This window comes from Falco biarmicus, chromosome 13, assembly GCF_023638135.1.
Source record: "Falco biarmicus isolate bFalBia1 chromosome 13, bFalBia1.pri, whole genome shotgun sequence".
Classification (NCBI taxonomy): domain Eukaryota; kingdom Metazoa; phylum Chordata; class Aves; order Falconiformes; family Falconidae; genus Falco; species Falco biarmicus.
In genome coordinates this window covers 20,129,149-20,151,933 of record NC_079300.1, presented here as the reverse complement: position 1 = coordinate 20,151,933, position 22,785 = coordinate 20,129,149, and the positions used below count along the sequence as shown (strand labels likewise).

At 47.8% G+C, this 22,785-nt stretch overlaps 1 long non-coding RNA gene across 1 annotated transcript in view; it reads right to left on the bottom strand.

Moving 5' to 3' along the window:
- The window catches only part of LOC130158432 (uncharacterized), a 33,814-nt gene extending 11,461 nt beyond the window's left edge, over positions 1-22,353 (bottom strand). Inside the window, exons 1-3 of the long non-coding RNA XR_008825289.1 lie at positions 21,564-22,353; positions 2,406-2,472; positions 1,255-1,507 (exon numbers count right to left, since the gene is read on the bottom strand). This is a non-coding gene — a long non-coding RNA (uncharacterized LOC130158432). The remainder of the gene's footprint in view (positions 1-1,254; positions 1,508-2,405; positions 2,473-21,563) is intronic.
- Between the last annotated feature and the right edge of the window lie 432 nt (positions 22,354-22,785).

Here is a 22,785-nt window from a genome sequence, read left to right as displayed (position 1 = left end):
TATAAACATTACAACCTATCGGTTATTACTTTAGTGCAGGGCTGAATTCACATCACTGATGGTATGTATAAATATGTCACATGGAAGTACCTCTACAACACTTTCCCTAACAAACCTCTAAGATATTTTTTTTAAAAAAGCAATGGCTAAGAAAAAATAAAAAATATATTAGCACACCCCATGAAAACAAATGGTCTGACCCTGTAGGAATAAATGCAGGAACAGCTCCATTAATCAGATAAAATCCCCCAAAACTATAAAGGTTCGCTGTTTTGGGGGCAGGAACCATCTCTCTTTATTCCTCTTTGACAGCAGCAGGTGCAGCCGGGAGCGCGAGCCGTGGCAAGCACTCCTAAGCCCTGCAGTAACTCCGTGCTACAGCCGTTCCCAAGACAGAGGCTCTGCCTGCAGTCCCAGGGAAGTGGCACGGGAAGGCTGTCGGATCCGTGTTCCCTGAGCCTCTCCCAGCTGGGCACCAGGGAGCCACAAGTGCTCCAAAAGCCTTGCCCACCCCAGCACGTCAGGGCTGGCTGGGGTGCAGCAGCATGGCACGCTTCCCCCCGCCCACCCCCCGGACCTTGCCTTTTCCTACAATTAGCTCTGGTTTTGGCTAAGTGGGGAAATCTGGGTTTCCCTCCTCTGACCACTGCGGCTGCCCCCCAGCTCCCCCAGAGATGCCAGGCAGATTTTGCTTTTCATCAAGCATGCAGGAAAACCACAAGTCCTCCCTGTTTAGGAGAGCAGGACAAGACTGTTCCCAGCTGAAACACCGCAGGAGAAAACAATAATCAAAAGACGGATAGCTTCTTCCCAGTCCCAGCACTGCACCGAGAGCCCTCGGCGTGAGCTTTCCAGGGGCTAAGGGAAATGAGCAGATTTAGCTTGCTAAATCAACAGCTGGGGTAGCGAGGGCTATTTACCACAGCTGTACACCTGAAAAGCCTAGAAAATATTCCTGTCGGGGGTATGGGAATAAAAGACCTGGAGATATAGGTTTTTTAAAGGCTGGTTCTCTCCTTAACATCTTTCTCTTCTGCCATAAACACAGGCAAGAGGATACAGGCGAGGGGAGGATGCTGGCAAACATCACCTGCCACGGAGCCTGCAGATGGCCCAGATGTTACCAGAAACTTAAAAGGAATGGGAATATTTTCTTTGAACCAAGTAAAATCTAATCATAGCAGTTTGTTTACATAGCCCACCCCCCTTTGTAGTGCATTAGCAGTTATTGTTCCAAACTCTTGCCGCCCTTACCACTACATCCAGCTCCCAAGGTCACTGGGAAAATGCGGCATCACTCCTGTGCACAGGCTACCCAAGACCATGCTCATCATGGAGAAGCTTCAGGTTCCTTCCCTTCCCTTCCAGCACTGATCATGGCGTGCCCTGCAGGTCCTTCCTCTCCTTCCGCAGCCTGGCTGCTGGGCTGGCTCAGCCGCCTCCGCCTGCCCCACGCCACTGCTCCGGCTAGTCTCCAGCTACAGCTTTCGGATTTGGATGGCAAAGGCTAGTCACACACAGAAAGGATAAGGAAAAACGGGGCTGACATGCATTCCAGAGCATTTGGAAATCAAGTCCTTACACTGTGTATGTAATTCTGGATCACATCAGTTTGAAAGAGCTAATTTACCAAGTTATTTCCTTACTGTACTGCTAATTCACCAATATTAAACAGAAACAGAGTATTAACTCTTAAACCATAGAAATAAAAAAACCCAATCAATCCCCAAAGGCAAAGATAAAGATTCACCTTGCATAAAATGCTAGGGGGTTAGCTGGGGCACAGGCTCTGCCAGCAGAACCCTGGCTCTGTTACCGGCATCTCAGTGAAGGACAAGTGTGGAACTACGCAAAGGAGTGCACCGACAGCAGCACAGCACCCAACAGCCTTCACCTGCTTGTAAGTCACCTTCTTGGCATCTTACTAGAACAGGTTTACAGAGAGAACATCCTTCAATTAACCAGTTGGATCAGGGTCATCTTTCCCTGTTACAAATTCCTCTAAATTATGGAAAAACAAACTCTGGGGAAGAACGTATCTTTTACAAGTGCTCTTTGAAGTAACACTGGGGGTAAAAAAAGGATGGACTTGTTCTTGGCCCCACCTGTACTTCAGTTCATCATGAAAAAGTACTGTCCTTGTATTATTGGCAGTAACCTGAGGTTTCCTTCCTGTCATCTCGTAACAGAGCAGTTCTCTCCCCACAGTGGCATCTGTCTTCTTACTGTCAGCTCAGAAATTTTGCTGGGGATTCCCAGCATCAGGTCCTGATGGCCCCACTGGGGGGGCCAGGTCTGGTGGGGAAATCTGCAGCCACCCAGAGCTGTACATCAGTGCTGTCTCAGGGGTGTCGTTGTTCCAGGACGTGACACGAGCTGCAATAAACTAAATGAGATTTTTTTACCTTCCGTACCCTGAATGGGACATTTCTCTCCAGTGAGGTCGGGTGTTCTCCAATGAAATAGCTGCATCTAAGGAGAAGAGAGAAAAGAGAAATTCACTTTTGCGCACGTTAGCATGGTCTGCAAGAAATGCATAGGCTGACGAGACAAAATAAGAGAGCTTTTAATAGCAAAAACATGTTTTCTTTGGCCTACATGCAACCCAGAGCTTTCCAGGTGCTCAAGCTTAAAGGAGTCATAGAGACCTAGAGCGGCATTAATGATTTAACAGGCACAAAAGGAGGCCCGAGGAAATGATCCCTCCTTCCTCCTATTCACTGCGGCGGCACAACTAATGCTGGCGCTTGGATCATGGGGATTTTTCAGCTGCTCTGAAAGCCTGAGTTTTGTTTCCCCCTTCATTTCCTTCCTGCTAAAGACCTCCTTGGTGCACAAAGCCTTGAAGCTGATCCATGCTCTCTTAGCGGGAGCAGAGCTTTGGATGAGCCCAGTTTGGAGCCAGCTGCTGAGGCCCTGAAGGTGGACACTCGCCCTCAGCAGTGCAGCTGGAGCCCACCAAAACCTGATGGCAGCAGCTTCAAGTTTTGGTTCCTTATCTGGTTGTCAGAAGGGGTGCACGGTGCCCAGTTGCTCATTTCTCCACACCAGCTAAATGCAGCCTGCTGGGAAGCCGGGAAGATGCCACGAGGACTAATGGCCTCACCGAGCTGCAGCATCTGTCCCCAGACAGTGGGATGGTCTCGGTCCCCACTGCGCTGCCCTTGCACCCAGCCCCAGGGGCCTCGGGCTGCTCCTCCGAGTCATCACTCTGGTCCTGCTGATTCGAAATACAAGCTGTTCATCTTCTGCCTGAATTTACAGCAAATGATTCCTTTTGGGGCAAATGAACTGCTACGGGGGATTGTCCTGGGAAATTAACAGCTATAAAAATTTCCAGAAGCCAGTGACAGAGCACACTGTTCCCCGGGCAGATGACTCAGTGGATTCGTTGTGTCATGGTGTTTTTTTCTCAGCCTCAGACACCAAAGCCCCCAAAAGTACATTTTGCCTTAGCTTCTGCCACCCAGCATCCTGCCTTTACAGCTGGCATGAGGCAGACATCACCAGGAAGGAGCACAGGAGCTAATTCTGACTGCTGAGCGGGGTGAGAAGCACTCCCTCTACAAATACCAATAGCACGTTGGTGTTGGCTTCTGCCAGGCTTTTACCATCAGCACCATCAGCCTTGCAGTGGGTGTTTCCCAGCTATCACATTTCGTGCTGGCTGCATTTTTTCAGAAGAGCTTATACAAGTTGGGACCACTTTAGTTCAGTTAATAAAATTAAAAAAAAAAAAGAAAGAGAGGGAAAGAAAAAAACCAATTAATCAAAAATTATCCAGATGAGTCTTTTCTTACGCTCATTTTTTTAGGCTGTGTTGAGCAATATTTTCTCCACACTTAACTAGGGTGGAAACAATGCAGATTTGAGAAGGAGCCCTTACATCAAGCTAAGACAGGCTTTGTGAAAGAAAGGAGCTAAAGTAGGGCAGAATAAAACAGGAAAAAGGGACACATGTTCCTCATCTATCACATAATTTTATAAGATGCTGTAAATGAAGTTAGTTTTAAGAGCTGGCCGCAGTTGGTCTTCCTATGGAATTTTCAAGAGGAATCAGTAGGGCTTTAGCTTTATGTTACTCCTTTATACAGAAACTTCATTTATTTGTCCTGCAAAAGGGCATTTGTACAACAGCACTTCATTGCTATTCAAACCTCTAAGTGGGGCGTAGCGGGGGTGATGCTGGGAGCCTTCTGCTTGCCCACGGGATCAAGTCTGGTTTATCTGTTCTGACCCAGGTGTATGATTCCTACTAAGGCAAAATATTCCAGCTGTATGCTGTTACACAGCTCCTCTGAGCTGTAGGGAACACCTTCTGCAGTTGTTTTGGAACACCTCAGTGCTGCAAAGCCCCCAGTGAATCCCCACAACACTCGCAGCCAACAGAAAATCAGCCAAGAAGTAGTACAGGGACACAATGAGGAGTCATTTCATACTTGTAGCACCAGGCAGAAAAGCCCAATCTTTACCTACTGCCCAGCAGCCCTGAGACACAGACAACACGGGGGGGATGCCAGCCTTTGATCACACACCTTTTCAAGCAAGCTGATGGTGCTCTAGTTCCTATGCTCTTCCAACCCAAAGTCTACTACTTGCTTCTCACTTCCCCCATGCCCCTATTGCCTAACCCCACAGCCCTACGATGGAGGGGAGATGCTTTCCACTTCAACTGGGGGCTGCAGCCAGCTGAGAGTCCCCCGCAAGGCCATTTTCATGGGGGGCATGCTCACAGGTAGTGATTAAATACAGCTTATTGCTGTTCTGCTCTGCAAGGTGGAAGAGCAGGTGCACATTTATAGCCAAGGAAGGTTCATGACCCCATTGAGAATATGAAAGGTACAGAAGTTTCTTAGAATTTGTGCTAAAACTTGTCAAGAAAAAATAATAAAAAAAGAATTACTGCGTTTTGCTGCTTATTCAATTCAGTCACAAGAGACCAGATGTTTTCAGGCTGCTAGACAGAGAGTTCAACAGCAAGTTCAGTTCAGTGTCAGCCATAAGTCTGAAATACAGGACATAAGTGCTTTGTACAAGAAGATCTCATTTTTCTAGATCAGGTAATGACTTGAACACAAATACCTGCCACAGTTACGAGCAGATTTTTTAGAAGGATGGAAGGCAAAGGGAAGGAGTGATAGCTCATTCAGATAGTACAGAGTGTCCTTCTAGTAAATTGACAGACTTATAAGAAAGATGTAATTAAAAGGCTGTTTATACAACAACAGTTTAGGAAACTTGTAAGATGGAAAAAAACTTGAACGTTTGACAGATGTAGTGATGAATTTCAGAGATCAGTGATGGATGCTGAGTCATAGACATTCTGGCCAAAAAAAGGGTTCCTACCGATAACTCCCCTGGGAAGCCAGGGGCTATATACATCAATAAATCTATTTTATTCTGCCAAGTGTGTAGACACATAATTATCCAACCTGTAATCACCCAGAACACAACATGTATTTTTCAAAAAAAAGGTGATTTTAGAAGCAGTAACAAGGGAGAACATCGTAAGTATCTGCTTTGGAGCAGGCTACAGCAATGCCATAAAGCCTGGAAGCTCAGGTTTGTGCTAAGAGCAAGGTCTTTGACATATAAAAGCATAAAACAGCAGAAAGCAAAACCCTCACAGATATGTATTGTTAGTAGTTACGTGTGGTGAAACACGTGTGGCTAGCTGTGCTAGCTCGAGTGTAGCACACAGAGCCTGCTCAGCCTGACTCTCTAGGACATTTCCTCGACCTACCTCTAAAAACAGAACGTGCAGAACATTGGTTTTGCAATATGTTAGTTGTACTTACTAAAAACCTTTCCGTAACACATACAGATACCATCTTCTGTCATGGCCTGAAACACTTGAAATGACAGTTTCCTCAAAAATCAAACAAAAATTTATATCGAGCTGAAAGATGATGACAGACTTCAGTGAGATTAAGCAATTTCTCTCAGCATTTTTGTGGGTTTAACTAAATCCAGAGGTTACAAGCAGAAGGGAAAGAACCACCCCCAGATTTTCCACTTAAAAAAAAAAAAAAGTGAAGAAACATTTTGAAAGAACTATAGAAGGTAAACAGGCTGGTTAGACATGATGTACCATAGCCTTGACCTCCCATCTACAGCTCTGTTACTCCCATTCAAATCAACTGCTGATATGGTTTTCTTCTCACCCAGCAGCCCCAGCTGCTTCTGAATGTTTCTGCTTTCGAGCTCGCAAAAGGAAAGAGGGCACAGGGAGGAAAGTAAAACATGGTTAAGAAAACAGCAGCAAAAAGCTTTGGCTCTCTGAGCACCAAGAGACTGACCAAAAGTGCAGCACCTCTTCAACAAGTTGCTTCCAACAGCTCTTCAGTGGTGAGGCTGGCACAGGGCAATCCCGAGGGGAGGGAGCAGCAGCCCCGCACCTTCCCTGCCCTCCCAGCCAGCCTCAGGGGAAGCAGGGCAGGCCCATCACTCGCCCTGCAACAGGGACAGAAGTGGGGCAAGTATCACAGGTAAGCAGGCTGCTTCTCCAGAGCAATTCAGGGATGCTGCAGTCAATAAGTCACTCCTAGTCACGGAGCGGGGGGAAAAACCCCCAGTGTAAGTCTTAAGGAGTCAGACGGACTGATTGCACCAGCTTTGTAATGGGTATCTCAGATTAAAGCATCTCACCTGCTGCTTCAGGAGCACTGTACAGCTCTCCAGATGACAGAGTTGGTTATTTTGAATGCACAACACATACGATTGATAAAAGAATAAACCTGAATCATGCTGGATACTTTTGTTGAAAGAGTTAGGAAAAAACATAGTCATCTGACAAAGAAAACCACATTATAAAATTAGAGATGAAGCCTGCAAGGATGGATTTAGCTATCTTAATGAAGTGCCCGTCAGTGATCTGTGTATTGTCCAAAAAAATTTAAACAATATACTTGATTGCTAGAAGAAGGACTAAAGATCAACTGAAATTCACAGAGGAGCTTGTGCATTTTCACACAGAAGACTAGGGCTAAGGTGTTAGTGGTACACACGCCCTGTATGTACGCTGGAATGTATAACATGTTTTCACAATATACGTTATTATACATGTGTTTGTGCATAAAAATCATTTACCAAAATTGATATTGCTAGTTGGGCCTTGACATTCTCACAGATGTTTTGGTTCTAACCTAACCTCCATGCTCCAGGTTCCCCCGCTGCCACTGCCTGGCGATGCAGGTGGTGGGAAGGCTGCCGCCAGCCCCCTCCCCCCAGCCACGGCCTGGCTTGCCACCAGACCTCAGCCATAGAGATGTTATGGCCATTTCTCAGCTCTTCTCTCACCCTTCCTTGGTGACACAAATCTGTGGACCACTTTTGGGTTGCGAACAGGAGATACCGTCACCTGACATAAATCTCACCACAAGTGGTTCTCAGGTACAGCACGTGATGGAGCAAGCTAATGCGGCGTGCTGTGAAACAGTCTCTTGACTAATCTTTGCTAGGACCTAAAAATTGGTAACTTCCTAATGACTCATGGTAAATCAAGAAGTTCTAGGATGTCCTGAAATAGAGTAAAAAAAAAAGTGTAGTAAATAGCAATATCTCTTATGCAGACCAGGAAAGAAGTCTACAAAGGTTTTCTGAACAAGCTGGGAAGTCAGATTTAACTTCTCTCTTAAGTAAGCAGTAAAAGAGGAAACAAATGAATTTTGTTTTTGTGGTGTGCCAGTTGTACTTCTGACCAAATTACTACAGTTATTAGCTGCTTGTTACACGATCACCAAAGAGTTAAGTACCAAAGGCCAGCAGTTTTTCCAGGGTGTTTTGCATTTTTCAATACTTAGACTGAGAGCCATTGAGCACATTACCACATGCAAACATCTCCCACAAACACCCGTTCCTCTCTGTAAATGGCTGGCTTTTGCTCCCGTTGAAAGCCGACCAGATGCCAGAGCCTGGGAGGCTCGGGGACTGCTGAGCACTACTCCGAGAGCTGGGGCGGCAGCCAAGCCACACAGAAAGGGACAAGTCAGGTAACTTGTTACAGCGGCTATTTTTCCACTTAGGCTTTTTCTGACTCCAAATAAGCATAAAATGCAACAGCCAAGCGCATCTGAGTGTATGTGAGGTCAGGCACGGAGAGGAGGGGGGCAGGAGGAGCTGCCCTCAGAAGAGCTGAGTCACCCTGGTGCTGCGCTTAGGGTCAGCGGTGGCGGTGACGCTGTGCGGGATGGTGTAGGGACAGTAGGGAAAGGCTGGGAGCACAAACACCCAGCCCTACCGTGGGCCGAGGACAACAGGCAGGGAGGGGAGGGAGACACCCAACAGCTCCAGGGGAGAAAAGTGCCCCAGGCCACACGTGGTCCCACTCCATCAGTGAAGGTCTGGCCCTGCAGCAGTAGGCATGTGTTTCGAGTTTCCCAGTATATGCTGAACATCTGGTTCGTTATTTTCAATTAAAAATAAGTGAGCCGTACTAGCTCCTTCAAGGACACTGCTGTTCAGACTGCTTTCCTGCATGGCATACTGAACTGCTTTAGAGGGCGAGAGAAACTGCGCTTGGCAACTCAAATGTTTTCAGATTTTGGCAATGTGACAAAACTTCCTGATGAGATGGACGCATGTAATGCCCTTTCCCTTGCTGTTTTCCTCAACTCGGGCATCTGCAAGCGCTTCTCTTTGGATCATCTGGAAGTGACATTTGGAATGTTAGATTTTAAGTAGAGCGCAGCCTCTGCTGATAATAGACACAAGATGGTTGATTCTGAATCTGAAGGGCCAGTTGTCCCCTGTGGAGGAATATTCAACAGATAAATTTTAATAGGTAACAAAAACATGTGGGATTCACCAGCTTGGACAGTAATTTACCCATCATTAACCATCATTACCCCAGCCTTTGCCAATAGAGTTATACTGAGTAACCGAAGAGAATAAATTGCTCTGTTGAAATACCTCATGCAAAACGGTTAACTAAAAGAACACAAAGACAAATATTCCATTTATTTTGTTTGTGGTAATATATCCTGATTTTGCTTGGCTCTGATTTCTGATTATGCATAATTCAAGTGACAAAACGTATAATAATAATAAGCAACTGGCACACACAAAAGAAAGCTGCTCCCATGGGTTTCATGCCTGTCTCTGCTCCTTTGAAACTGTGAACAGGCTCTGAGTGTCGACTGTTAAAAAGAAACAGGCAAACAGAGACCAGTCCTCATCCAGAGTGCCATCAGCACCGCACCACCATGCCTTGATCCCTGTTCAGAGGGAAACAAATAACTTTCCCAGCAAACTATCAGGCCAGCCCCAGCTGCACGGGGCAGAGCCAGGCAGCGAGGCAGGGGGACAGGGCTGCAGCCCAGGGCTGGGGTCTCGCTGACCATCACCATGCTCCTGGTGCCCCTGCGGCACTTGCCCTTGTCTTCCTCAGCAAAACGACATGCAATCGCTTCAGATCAGCAGAGGTCCATGGTAATCAGTGGAGCTGTGCTAGTCTACAGCTGCTGAGGAGATGGAAAGTCGCAATTTTAAAAGCTTAAAACAAAATGAAACCAGAAGACCGTAGCCCTGCACTTGACATGTCACTGGTACACAAGCCTGACCCTGTTGATTGCTGCAGAACTGCTTATCTTTCCAGACAGGTGTTCTGCTGTATTCCACCAAAACTGCTTTTTCATTCGCCATTATCTCGATCTTCCCCAGGACAATCCTGTTCCATTATACAGGCAGGACCCACCAGGACACAGGAATATGGAAACCATCAGCTAAAGTCTTAATCATTGCAGTGATTTTGAAAGATGCCTTGAATGCACAAGCACGGCCATCTGCCACATATATGTCTACGGATTGAAGACTCTCTGTATGCTGCCAAAGAGCTGCAGACCTGTGAGGGATTCCTGTGGCAAAGCCTTTGCAAGTCGGAGAATATTCCCATTCATTTACCTCTCTCCATAAATTGGCCAAAGCCACCTCCTGCAGCTCAGGCCCCAGCAAAGCTCCTGGGCAGGGGTTTATTTCTTCCTACACGCTCATAATACTCAGTGCACTTTCCATTAACAAGGTTGAAAACCCCAGTTAAAGCAAGGATGAACACCCACTGGCAACACGTGTGTGACTTGGTACACAGCCCTGTCTTAACCCCATTGCAACGTGCCTCCCTTCCAGCCCCAGCAGGAATGTGCCGAGTTCGCTCAGAACTGGACCCTCCGTGAGGCCTTGGCTTCTGCTGGTGGTGTTAAGGATGCAGAAGTGTTTCTGCATCATAACACAGTCTTACCTGTCTCTTCTTTGTCTCAGTAGTGCATACAGTAATGCCTCAAAATACATGTTTTGGCATGAAAACAAGAAGAGATATAGAAATACCTACATGGTATTTAATAAAAGATTTAAAAGTGGGAGAAAATGCACTTAAAATACAATCAAACTGCTAGCTGTCTACACCTGTAATTCCCTCCCTGCATTTAAGACAGCATTTAACCTGGAATAGAATTACTGTCATTTTGTTTTCAATGGTTTTGTGGAAAATCAAAGATATAGGCTCGACAGCCAGTACAACACAACTGTGCAGGGTACTCCCTCACCCTCACAAAACCAGGGGGGGTCCCTAAAGCTATGAAATAAACAAATACAAACCCTAGGTTCAGGCACAAGAAGGTATTTTGGAAGTTCAGACCAAGGTCCCAAGACAGTGAAAGTAGAAGCTTCTGCTGAAAAATGCAGCTTGCGTCAGAGAACAGGTGACAGCAGGGTGTTGGTAAGCAACTGAGCTTCATTACAAGGCCTCATTGCCTCATGTGGGTCACGGTTACAAAGCACAGCAATCCCATGAGCTGGCAGGACATTAATCTCTGCAGCTGTAATTGGGTTTCCTCACTCGGGTGCTGACTATCATACATTTAGCACTCGGGACTCCAAAGAGCACACAAACCATCGCTCCGGCAAAGCAAGCAGCTCCTGCTCTTCAGGGTCATAGGGATGCTACATCCAGGAGCCCAGCTGCGCTTGTAAACAACTTTGCAGTATTCGTGTATGCTTCTCTTTTAGGCTGTTGTGAGCAAAACTCAGCTAAACACTTCCCCCTTGATCAGAAAGACGACTGCAGCGGTGCATCACCCTGCAGCCCTGCGTTAGAAATCGATGCGGCGAGAAGGAGGGTGACAAACTCACTGCAGAACAAACAGCTGGGGAAAGGGAGGAGGAGATGAAGACAGACAAGGAAGAAGCCTCTTAACATTTTAAATCATGGTTCTGCTTTACAAGAGGACTTAACACAGCAGTGTGGGTTTTTCACATTGCCTCCTGTGGTACCGGGGTGAAATTTCTCACCCTGCAAGCATACGGAAGCTCTAGCAGCAATGAAGAACTAAACAGAAGCTTTCCAGGCTTACATACCATTACTGCTGGTGAAAAAGGTATCGGATGAACTTGGATAGCAATTAAAAGTCTTCCTTTCCAACGGCCCTTGGCCACACTTGGGACACCCCAGCAACAGTGCTTACTGTATATCTGCAGTACAAATGAGCGCTTATTAAACTTGCTCATCTACCTGATTTCAGCAGCCCAGGCTGAAGGAAATCCCCTACCTGGCTATCTGAGGATGTGTACGGTTGGTAAAACAAGCACCCAGAACGGTGTTTGAAGGGAGGTGCATTTTAAAGCTATTTTCTTGACTGCTAGTCCTGCTACCTTTTAAAGAAAATCAGGTGCTTCTTACCCTTCAAATGAATCTGAGAGCTGGATGAGCATAGGTGCCAGGGCACAACAGACATTTGTTTTTAAATACATCACATGTTTGGAGGAGGAGGCATGCCTGGCAGACAGCAGGAGAACCACCACACTGAGGGAAAGAGAACAACGTTCAAATTAGGTGAGAGGAGAGGGAGAGGAAAAAAACTCTTGGTTTTCTGCAGTTTGAGGGTGCTTGGCCCAGGAACTATAAGCCTGAGGACAAGAAAACAATACTTATTTCAAAAAAATGCTTATTTCAAAGTATTTGTTATCACAGTTCACCCAACATATTTACATTAAACTGCTTTGCTTTTTCTTGGAGACTTGGTATTTAATGTGTTTGTTAGAGACTAAAGAACGTCCTTTGAGAAACAGATTTGCTGGTGTTTCTGGATGAGCATGCTCAGACTATAGTTTTAACAGGGTGGGTTTTCATGTGTTTTGGGTTTTTTTCTTTAAAAAGAAAATAAAACAAGAGTTACATTTACATTGCTGAAACTGTATTTCCATGAGCCCCTTCCCACTCGCCCTACCATTAAGAAAAAGAGCAAGAGTCACAAGTTAGAGTTTGGCTTTTTAGTGACCGAGGTTGGAAACATTTGGAAGGATTCCACCTTCAAAACGCTGGTGATGCCTAAATTCCATTCAACATAAGCTGCAGGTTTTGATTTTCAGAAGAGTGCCAGCACTCATCCCTCAACAGGGCTTTGCTAGTGGTAGCATCATTAGTCCTTTTTATAAGGAGTGCACCAAGAAACAAGTTTTTATAGAATCATCCAACCTTAAAAGCAAAAAAGAGGGACATCTGGCACAGAAAGCCATGTCATGAGCTGCCCCACACACTGCTCCCACAGGTCTCCAAGTGAGGTGGAAGAGCAACACCAGGGCAGGCAAAGAGCCCAGCAGCAGAGGCTGCTTCACCTACTGTAGCCAGGAAAACTTTTCTATCTAAAACTTTAATTTCTAATTTGTTAGGACCTCTGCTAAATGACAGCTAGATATATGCACACCTCAGCTCCTAATGCATTTTTACAAGTGTAATTTCCTCATTTTTCACTTGACCTACTTCCAGTCAGGCTTGGTATTAAAGAAATCTTTCAAAAGGCACTAAAAGCTCTGCACACTGTATGCTAAACGCTTATTTGTGTGTGCCCCCTGAAAAGCAAAAATTAGAAAGGGAAACTTAATAGCATTTGACTTCAGTCTAATTCCTGAGGAGGTCAGGGGGGAGCTCTGCTGTTGGCCTCGGCCGTTGCTGCCATGCAAGCAGCACAGTGCAGCCGGCAGCTGCTTCCCCATCACTCCCAGGTGCTGTGGGTAGCTGCAGCCACCAACTGCCTAGCACTTTCTGCCTCCAAACCTTTCCTTTTGAGGTGCTTGCAAAGCTGAGCAACTGAAACCAGTCACATCAAGATTTTTTTTTCCCCAAGCCAGGTGTTTCCCTGAGGCTGAGCTTTTCATGAAGGTTTTAGTGGGAATGTTTGTACCAGGAATGGGAAGGAAAAGGAAAATTCCTCATTTTGGCTCACTTATTACAGTGGTTTATCGGGATGCTGAGCAGCATTTTGACATCCTGGAGGGGTGGTCTCAGCAGCCTTCAGTGTTTCTGCAAGAAGCCGCTTCAAGCAGAGCACGTCCTACACCTCTGCAGAAAGGAGCCCGGTCACACTGCTGCAGCTGGCTCCCGACTGCAGGACGGGGTGTGAAACCGGGAGAGACAGGGAGCTAGGAGGAGAAATCTGGGATGCAGAGATAAGAAGGAAAGCAGCACAGCACAGGGATATCAGCTGGGACGAGCAGGGTTGGACGGAGCCATCATCACTGCGTATCTCCCCAAAGACAGAGCCAGTTCCTGAAGCTGGTTGTCTCACCGCTGCCTGTGACATCTGAGGGAGAAGCACGCATCCCATCGCTCCCGGCCGCTGCCCACGGGAGAAACACTGGGAGCCTTCTGCTACTGCTTGCTCCAGGACTAGCTGAAGGATGGTGGGAAGAAGCAAAATATGCAGAGCATACAAACTGCATTTCAGGCTGTGGGGCTGGGGTAGCACATGAGCAACACCACGGGAAGGTTAGTGGGAACTGGGGAGCCTCTGCGGTGCCAGGAGCTGGAGGACAGCCTGCTGGACCCCTCCCGTGGAAACTCGGCTCAGCCTCCTCCGAGCCACAGGCTCTCCCTGGCTTCTGCCTGGCACTGGCAGCTGAATCACATCAGCTTGGAGCTGGAGAGCGAGGCACAGAGCACGTGCTCACCCCCCCGTTGGATTTTCCATCTGCACTGCCATGAGATCTGCCGGTGCTTGGCATCACCAGCTCCCGTTAGCAGCAGCATGCTGCCAGCAGCAACAAACTGGGATCTTTTGAGCAGGGAGGGCAGCTTTGTTCGACTTTCGCTTGAAGGACGTTAACAATCTCCAGGCAAGCAGCCCAGCAGCCAGCAAAGGGAGCAACCCATCCCTTCATCAGAGCCGTGCTACCCTGCAAGCACAGCAAGGTCCCGCTGCCTGTGTAAGGCTTCACCGCACAGGTGATGGCAGCTCATTTGGGTATCCTCCTGCACTTTGTCCATGTCCCTCAACTCTCTGGCATTTACTTGAAGCACAAGAAATGAGCTGAAAACCCCAGTGACATCTGAGGTCACAGCCTGCGCAAGGTCCTAGGGTTGCCTCTAACGCCCGAGTGTGCTTACATGGCTTCAGTGCTTTTATGCTGACTATGGAAATAATTTGACTAACAGACTTAAGGAGCTTTACGCAGACAGACTTACTGTGAGCAAAACCTGCTGCCTGCCTGCAAGAGCAGCTCCACGCACGTGGTTTAACTCTGGGGATACCCCAGCATAAATCTGGAAATCACTGGCCCTAAAGCGCCAGGGCAAGGAGGTTCATGCCAGCAGCACGTCCCCGTCAGCTAGCTGTTTCCCAGGGCCCCACTCTGCAGCCATCGTTGGCTGCTGCTGCTCAGAACTTGCGAAGACTAGGGGTCTCTCCTGCATCTAAATGCTGGCAGTCAAATTGTTCCTTTTGAGCTTCAGCGTTACAGGATCAGCCCCATGAGCCAGCAGCCGTCAGCTCAGCAGAGCTGGAAGGGGGCTGTGGTGCCAGGGTGTGTGCCACAGGGCAGAGCGGGGGGGGTGGCATGGCACAACCAGCCCGCATGAGCACCCGCTGCAGCAAGGAGATGGATGTAGCTCTGGCCAGCAAGCCCCGGGGACCCGAGGCACACCAGCAGACCGGTACTGCAATACAGCAAAGGGCTGGTGGTCAGCTGGCAAGGGCACAGAGGTGTCCCCTCCCTCCTGAGTTCTCACCGACCCCCAGCCTACACCGACAGCTGTGACTGACATAGGAAGCACCGCAGGGCCAGCCATTCCCACCGCACACCATCAGCTGCTGGGCGTGTGCAGGAGCACCTTCGCAGGGAGCTGCTCCCCGTCCCTCAGGGCATGGCTCCCACCATGTACCCACAACGGCGACCACCAGCAGAGCCAGCACACCCCTCCCTGGCCACCATGGCCACCCTGCTTCTGTCCCAGCCCCACTGCAGCCACTGGGCTCGCCCCCTCCCGTGGGGCTGTTTTCTGCTCAGACCCAGCTCCTGGCTGCTCATGCTCCAGCCATGGTGAGTCGCAAGTCATAGAAAATAAAGCCCATCTGCAGTAAGCAAGGATATTGTGCAACAGTCTGTGTATGGTTCTGAACAAAGAATATGTTGTCAGGTTTTTATTTATGGGGTATTAACATGGGAAAGCAGCTTAACGCTGACATAACTACCCCAAAAACATTTTGTTTAGTTCTCCCATCAAACTTAATAAAATAATATTTGTATCAAAGTTAATTTATTACAAAGCCCACGGCACAGCCATAATTCTCAAAGGACATAACCTGCCAAACTCTTTCCAGAGAAGTTTCTATGTTGGCAACAAGCTACATCCCTAGCACAAGCCAGTGAGCTGTGAACGACAAGCTGCAAGGGTAGTCACCCCCCAGCTGCCTGCAAAATGCCAACTGGTCCCATGGTCAATTAACAGCATGTGGGACAGAGATACCCGATGGAATCTCAGGCACAGCGTGCACAATGGCAAAAGATTCCATAATTCCCCAGCACAAAGTAGTGAAGCTCTGCTTTGATAGCCTGGGGCACGCAAGGCATCCATATATTAATGAGAGGGGAAATACCAGAGGCGCGTTTACCTACAGGGTCTTCTCAGGCAGGGAGGAGGCTCTGAAGATGGCAGCTAGACCTGGAGAAAAGCAACTTTTCTCTAAAGCCAGAGAGGCCAAAGAAGGCAGAGCAGCTATTTCTGGTTCAAGTGGCTCGACAGGCTCCACAACATCACGTCCAGGGCTGGGGGCTGCAGCACAGTGCTGGCAAACTGCACACCCAGAGGGGCAACAGATACAGATTCTTCCTGAAACTGCACAGAGAAAGCAGCGGAGTGGTGGGCTTTGCTGAGCAGGAGGCTGCAGGGGAACCTGCCCTCTGCTGCCCAGCAGTGCTGGTGGAAGGGTTTAAAAATCTTTAAACCCCCATAAAAAGTCTTAAAAAAAATAAGTCACAATATTCAGACTCACCTTTACCAAAAAGAGGTCTAAAGGGATTTTTGCAGCTCACCATAAGTAAGGGTAATGGATGCACTCTAGCTTTATAGGCATGTATCAGCACTATATTTCCAATAAATATTGTCTCAAGTTCTTCTGGAAACCATGGGAGGTTTACAATAACACTGTGACCTTGCTTATTCTAGGATGGTTCCTCCCAACTTTCCCTCAGAGAGATGAGAGAGAAATTACCCTCGCTGAAAGATCATTACTGTGAGTTCACATAATCCCACTTTTAATCAAATGATAATTTAAGTGTAAATTCCAGTTCATGCTTTTAGGAAAACATTGGTATAGTATACACTGCTATTAAAACCTCATCCTCAGAAAAGATCATAGCCACAGTTGCTGTTTAAAAAGCAGGAAAAAAAACCCACTACAATTCAGAATTTAAGCAGATAATTCGCCTATCTCTCTTTCTTCAAGAAGTTTAGGTTTATATAATATTAGAATCTCATATAGTAGTTACAGAGACCCAAAAGGGAAAGTATGGCAGATAAAGCACACAGAGGTATTTAAGCTTGAATGTTTTCCTTCGAGAAGATAAACCTAAATCATGAATATTCTGCTAATAGTCTTCCTTGAATAATGAGTTTACAAGCAGTTGCTTTGAAAACATCACTCCTGTGAAGTCTGAGGAACCTAACTGATTTGCTCCTCACTGGCAAAGATGTGAAAGTTGGAATATTGACAGGAACATCAAGAGAGTTGAAATGCATTAGCATAAAGTTCACATCAAATGCAAGGAGAAAAGTGAAATAAATCCACTCAGAAGTTTCAGCGCTCTCAGTAAAAGCCAAGACATTCAAGCCGCTGCTCGCACCAGGACGTGCTATTAGCTGCAGAGATGATAAGCCACTTCATTAGCTGGTGCATCATAGCAGACATGATGATCCAGCCCATTATTCTTGCTAAATTATTCATGCATGATGAAGGGGGTCAGGAGTGAAATCAGAAATCATTCCAGTTCATCATGTGCCAGATCACTGGAAAATCTTCAATAGGTACCGTGGGCAGGCAGCACACAGGCTGTACAGTCAGGCATTATCCATACAGGGATATTTCCATTTCTCTTGTGATTACCCTGCTGGTTAATAGTAGGAAAGGATCAGAATGATGCATCAATGTCTTCTACAGTGAGCTGGAGAATTAAAAAGGCCTCAGTAACTAGTCCGTATGATTACAAAGATCCAGGATGACCTGGCTTACAGTAATCAGAAATGAGCAAATGCTTGGGGGCCCAGCAAAGCGTGATTGCTCCCTCAGAGCAGCAGGATTGCCACCTGCACCCACCCATCTGTGAGTGGGGGGTGGGCTGAATTGTCCTGTCATTTAGCATCTTCACGTCAATGTGTGTGAAATGAAGCCACACAGTAACGCTGGGCTGGCTCCTCCTCTGCACGGCCCAAGTAGAGTGCAGGGAAAGCTTCAAAGGTGGGTGCTGGAGGGAAAAAGGCCAAACAACCCATCTATTTTATATATATATGTGTGGTGTTGCTCTTACAGATAAAAAAACAGAGACATCCAAACACTTGAAACAGCCAAACAGACAGGCCCTCGCTTCCCAGCCATCCCTTGCTTCACACTGAGCGATACAGGGATTTTCACACTGGATCTTCCAGTTCCTCTGAAGAGAAACCCAAAATGGATTTCAAGGCACTTGCTTCTTTTAATTCATAAGCAAGCCCACCCCACAATGGGATTTCCTCCCCTTGGAGATGGCCTCTCAGGTGGCTGGGTGTTTAGCCTTGAAAGGACCAAGCCCCAGAGCAGCTGTTCCCACAGGTCTGGGATGCAGTGGTGGCTCCCAGCAGACCCCCAGCAGAAGCAGGCACCCCTGGGTGCCCCGAGCAGGCTGGGTGACAGGCCAGCCCCCAGCACACAGGGAGCGATGCTGTCTCCTCCGTTTCCTGCAAGTGCCAAGAAGCCACAAGCGTAGCTCCTGGCCTTGTGGGAGAAAAGCCATGCTACCCCCCAGCGCCACGCATGTGCCGCCCCGGCCACCTGCAGCTGTGCTAAAGAGAACCAGGACTAGCAGGAGAGTGAGATTAATAGGTTTTTTTCCCTCCGTTTTCCAGCGACAGCCCAAGCAGACCATCTTGACAGCAGTGATGCTTGGGTAAAGCGCAAAACACAGCTGATAGATGCCAGTGCAGACCGACTGGCAGCTAGCGGAAAGTCAGTTTGTCACACTTGCCAGCATGTCTCCCAGCTCGACGCGGTGCTGGCAAAGCTGGTTTGCAAGCCTGCTCGGGTGGCAGAAGCACTGCGACTGAACCAACGTGCTGGCGGCAGTGGAGCCCTCAGCACCAGTAAAGCACCACCACGTGCTGGGTGGCTGTGGGAGCGTGGGCTGACCATCGTCCCGGTGGCACGGGCTGACCCTCGTCCCGGCCGGCAGCACCGCCGGCCTCCTGCAATGCCTGGCGCCCAAGCACGGGCTTGCTCAGCTCCTGGGAAACCCGCCAGCAGCCCCGGCAGTTCTGCTCACCCCTTGGGCATCTAAGTGCTCTTTATCAGCGCTGGGGAGATACCACAGGATGAGAGCAGAATAACAAAAGCTCTGAGATTGATTTATGGAGGAAAAAAACCATAAACTTAGTATTAGTTTCCAATGGCATCTGAGTTTCAGAGGCCAGCCAAGACTTTTTTTTTTAAAAAAATCCACTTCACTGAAATACTCTTTTCTACAGGGACTTTTTGTCTGTTGTGCTTAGGCGGTGTTATAACAATAAACAGGCATCTTTGCCTTAAGGGACTGCAGATACTGCCAAAGCAGGCAACATTTTAAACCTACAATAACCTTTAACTAATTGCAGAAGTCAAGCCAGACGGCCCAAACAGTCACAGAGCCGGGGCCTGGGCAGGCTGGGAGTGCACTTCAAGGAAGAGTGACGCAGCACGGGCTTTTACCCAGGCGCTGCTGCCAACTGGCTTACGGAGGAACTTTACATCACCATAAAGCCCCGAAACTGCCTTCGAAAAACTAACCGGCTCCTTTAACACCCACACAGTTAATGGTTCCTGAACTGAAGCCAGTGTGCGATTTCCCAGCCTCGCTGGCAAATGGTGGGGACCAACAGGAACGTGGAGATGCAGCCCCTGACATGGAGATACAGGCTTCTGCTCCGAGCCACAGGGGATGCTTGGGGGGAACCTGCCTCAGACGAAGGGAATGCTGACTGCATCCTTGCTTGGAAGTGTTAAAACCTATGCCAGAAAGCAAGAAGGCAAATGACCCTTTCTAATCAATTCTCCCCCTCCTCAGGCAACTGAGGCTAGCAGAGAATTGGGATGTGTTTGGGAAAGTGCTGAGCTCTGCTCATTAGTTGCTTATTGCTTTTCACTGATGAAGATCAATGACAGCTCATGGAGCATCAGCCCCGTTACAGGGTTACTGGGCTAACGGCTCCAGTACAGCTGCTGGAATATTTAAGTGGGCCTGAAAGCACGTTCCTACCCCAGGGATCAGGAGCCTGTAAGCAGGGTGATCCAAACAGGGGCACTAATGCGGATGCTTTTGGCAGAGCCCAGCAGCTGGCAGCGGTCACCATCCAAGGCCACGTGGCTGGGAGGAGACCTGGGCTCCCTTCAGGGGCCACACAGCAGCACCCAGGTGAAAGTATGGCACAAAGTCCGACCCGTGCCAAGCCTTCCCAAAGCCTTCAGGGGGCTGTGAACCGAGGCCCTTTTGCCTGGCCCTTGTCCTAGACTGGCTCAGGCAGTTTATTTTAAAAGAAGTCAATTTTTAGACTTCTGTTTATGAGCCAAGAGGATTTAATTTGAAATCCTACATTGTTTTTTAAGAAATAATTAAATTAAGAGCACCCTGCCCCCAGCCTGGTCCATAAAGCTTTCCCTGGAGATGCTCAATTGAGAGGATCTGGAACTCATCACAGTGCCATCTGCCTCTCTCCGAGAGGTGATCAATCATCCTGAAAGTTTAAACACCCACAGTGCCTTAATCTGTTATAGTGTTCCAATCAACCTATTTTAAACAGTGAAAGGGAGGACACGCTGTCCCCTCACAGCACAGCGGTCAGGCCCCAGCTTCCATGCCTGCCAAGCTATAAAACACCAGCATTTCCCGATTTTTACAGTCAGTGCTAAGAGAGAGATCCTTCTTCTTAGGAAGACCCATGGACAGAAATGGAGAGCTACGTGTGATGCCAGCTCATACACCTCCCTATAACAGGGGTGAGGGAGCAGCGTGCACCCCAATGCGTGGGCATGAGGAAGGATGAGCACTCCCTGCACCTGCTTCCCTTCTGCCCACACACAGAAACTTTGCCGGGAAGTAGAGAGGAGCAAAACTAATGCTTCATCCTACCACAGTTAACATCAGGGGGGGCACGAAGGGCTCCACCTCCATAGGATACAGGTAAATTCAGAAGTCATTGGAAACTAAACAGATACCGATAGCTCCATTCCCCTCTGCCAAGAGGAGGTGAGAGTCCAGGCCAGACCTACAGGACAGCTTTATCCGTCCCAGAGGAACACCGGTCAATCAACATATGAAGAACATGGAGATACTTTTCGCTTGTGCTGTCTGCAGGCTTTGGTACTGCTCAGTGTGGACCAAAACAACTGCATGGCATCATTGCGTGAGAACCAGTGGCCCCTGATGCTACTGAGGTCGGCTCTCCTCTGCCCTGCGGTGGCTCGAGGCACAGGCTGGGTGCTGGTGAGGCAGGTGGCAGGGGCCACAGCTCTGGTCCCCTTGGGTTCCCCACTGCCCAGTACAGCCTGATGTGTCCAAGAGGCAACAGCTGGCCTTTCGGGGATGGGGTTGTACAGAGAGACCAAGGGATCTGAAAGAGCTTGCCAGAAGAGCAACAACCAGCCTTTCAAATCCTGCTAGCGTCATTGTCAACAGCAGCACATTGCTTTTATGGTCTGGGTTTAGGACACACCAGTGTGGTGCAAGCCATCGGTGCCAGTACTGCTATATGAAATACTGGGTGGCAAAGTTATACAAAACATTTACTATCATTTCTGTTCCTAGCAGATGAGTAGGCAGTCTATTAAGAGAGTTGAATTGAATGCAGGATTTCTTACAACAACCTGGGATGAGACATGTTGTCATCATTGGCTTAGAACAAGGCCTGCTCAAAAAAAATCAGTTTGTCCAGATTGGCAACAAATTGTTTGTTTTCTTAGACAAGAACACTGGGTAGTCCACAAGTTCATGATTCATTCTCCACCACAAAGATCTCCACCCCAAGTTTCTCTAACAGATGGCTATTCATTGACCTGCTAAACCTTTTCTTAGCTTACCTGGAGACACCACCCAGCTTCATTGTGCTGATCTTCATCTACAGGGAGAAACACACCGGGTGGGCAATGCTTCTGCTCGTCACTTCACAGTTCGATCTCCTGGATGTGGCTCTTCTGAGTTGGAAATGAGCTGTAGGCATGACAGTTGCAATTCTGGACAACACATGGTAGTTCAAAAAACCCTTGTACATCCCACCCCCAAGATTGTCTCTGTTGGAGCTTAATAGAAAAGAAAGTAATTTAAGGTGCTCTTTGGTGTCCATATGCAATATCAAAAAGTTTAAGGACTCCTAGATGGGTGAAGAATAATTCAGGTACGCTTACAGATCCAGACCTTGCAAAGGCTATAGGCAAACCTTCTGCTGACCCTGCTGACCTTTGTTACAATAAGGAGTAAAAGATGAGGAGAATGTGGGGGCAGGAGAGGGAGTATAATAAAGTGGAAATATTTGAGGATTTTGCAGATGAGTATGTAAATTAGGGGAGTTAAAGAAATTTGGGCATTGAAGTTTTGTGCTATAATATCCTGGGTTTTTGCTGAGCATGTCCATGAGGAACCTACACCTTGGACAACTGTCAAAGGGACCCCAAGCCATATTTCAAAGATGTGACAGTAGGCACCGTGGGATAAGTGAAAACAGAGTAAATCTGACAGGTGCCCTACATTTCTGGATTAAAAGAGAAATTTCCTTGACAAGCTCTGAGCCCAAGCCAATCACACTGTGCTGCTGTATGCTGACTATGAGGCAACTGAGGCATGAAATGCAATGTCCTTTCCAGTCTCCACTCAGCTGAGGATGTCTCAGTCCTGGACATTAGGCAGATCAGACCATCACAGAGATGAATCCAAATCTGTGTACAGGTCCTCCTTCAGAGCCACTTCCACCACCCAGAGCATTGCTGGCTGGAAAAGGCTTTTTGGAAACACCTGCATGATAACTCACTGTCCCTGGGAGCCAAAGGCAGCGACCGCCTGTGTGCCACCCGCCAGCCAGCTCTGCTTTTCTTGGTTAGAAGTGAGAAGGAAAGACCATGAGACCTGCTGCGTCTCTGGACTTCACTCACAGGCTCGTCTTGGAGATGGCTTTTGTGACAAAAAGGGCTTTCTTGAGGTAGCAAAGCCACATCAGGATCAGCCAAGACTGGTAATTAAAAGCCACGGCAAATCTTCCCTAAATGAAAAATCTAGTTACAGCACTGCCTTGGGAAAGAGCAAAAGGGC